Below are 1664 nucleotides of genomic sequence, written 5' to 3'. Positions count from 1 at the left end.
GGGAAGATGAGCATGGATTTCCTGCCTCTATGCTCATGAAGAGATCACAGAATCACGGACTGACATGGGTCAACGCCGGCTGCAGCCACAGGATGCCAGGATGCTGCCATGGGGACGTGCCAGCAGCGCGATGCCACTGCCAGGCTGCAGCACCCGTGCTGGGGACATCGCCGTGCCCAGTTGACCCCAGAAAGCTTCCCCCCACCACTACCCTGACCCTCTTTAACCCGGGAACGGGATAACCCCATGCAGGGCAGTTCGGAAACGAGTCCCTTTCAGTGGGTGCAGCTCGAGGTGCCCCCCCTCCCCAAAAAAAAAAAACCCAAAACCACCAACTCCAGCTGTCGCCAAGGAGGTGACAGGGATGTGCCATACTCAGAGCCGGGAGAACTCCCTCCCTCCCCACCATCCATCCATCCCCCCCCCAGGAAAGGAGGGAGAACCCACCATCCAGGGCTGAGATCCCACAGTGCCATCGCAACATCCAGACCCCAACACACACACACACACACCCCCACACACACCCCCAAGCACCGGGAGAGCCACCAGGAGCTAGAAGGACATTTCCATGCTCAGTACACGTGCTTTTTGGGGGGGATGACACCCCCACCGTGGCCTCCCCAGCCCCATTTCCCTGCAGCGGCTGTTCCTCTCCCCGCAGGGCTGTGCTGCTCGGGCCACCCCACCCTCCAGCCCTGGAAATGTCCCCCCTGCTCCGATGATTCATCACTTTGTGGCTGCGCACGCAGGGCTCTTCCCTCTCCCCACGCCGAAAACCGGCGAGCGGGGAAACCTCGTCACGGCAAAGGCGGTAACGGGGACGGGGATGGGGGCGGGGGGACGGACGGACGGAGGGACGGGGACACCAGGGACACACGTGCTGTAAACTCGGCGCTGTGGAGCGTGGAAAAAGAAATAAAGACCTGGCTGGAATCACAACCTCCATCCCAAACACCCGGATGCTGGAGTCGCCCTGTTGCTGCCAGCCCCACCCCGGAGCGGTTTCCTACTGATAAGGGTGGGAGGCAAAGCCAGCATCCTTTTGGGGAGAAAACCACCATCCTTTGAGGGGCAAAGCCAGCGTCCCACCAGGGGGTGAAAAGCCAGCATCCCCCAGGGGAAAACCACCCTCCTTTGGGGGGCAAAGCCAGCATCCCTCCATGGGGGCAAAGCCAGCATCCTTTTGGGGGGAAAACCACCATCCTTTGGGGGGGAAAACCACCATCCTTTGGGGGGGAAAACCACCATCCCTTAGTGGGGCAAAAATGACATCCTTTGGGGGGCAAAGCCAGCATCCCCCAGAGGAAAACCACCCTCCTTTGGGGGGCAAAGCCAGCACCCCTTTGGGGGGCAGCACCCTTTGGGGGGCAAAGCCAGCATCCCTCAGGGGGGGAAACCACCATCCTTTGGGGGTCAAAGCCAGCACCCCTCTGGGGGGGCAAAGCCAGCATCCTTTGGGGGTGGGGGCGGAGGGGGCAGCAAGCAAAGTCAGCACCCTTTGGGGGTCAAAGCCAGCATCCCTTTGGGGGGTGAAAAGCCAACATCCCTCTGTGGGGCAAAGCCAGCATCCTTTGGGGGTCAAAGCCAGCATCCCTCCTGCAGGGGGGTGTGTGTGCAAAAGCCACCATCCTTTGGGGGGGCAAAGCCAGCATCCCTCCAAAAAC

The sequence above is a fragment of the Calidris pugnax genome, unplaced genomic scaffold (genome assembly GCF_001431845.1).
Source record: "Calidris pugnax isolate Ruff unplaced genomic scaffold, ASM143184v1 scaffold245, whole genome shotgun sequence".
Classification (NCBI taxonomy): Eukaryota; Metazoa; Chordata; class Aves; order Charadriiformes; family Scolopacidae; genus Calidris; species Calidris pugnax.
This window is presented reverse-complemented; position numbering follows the sequence as displayed.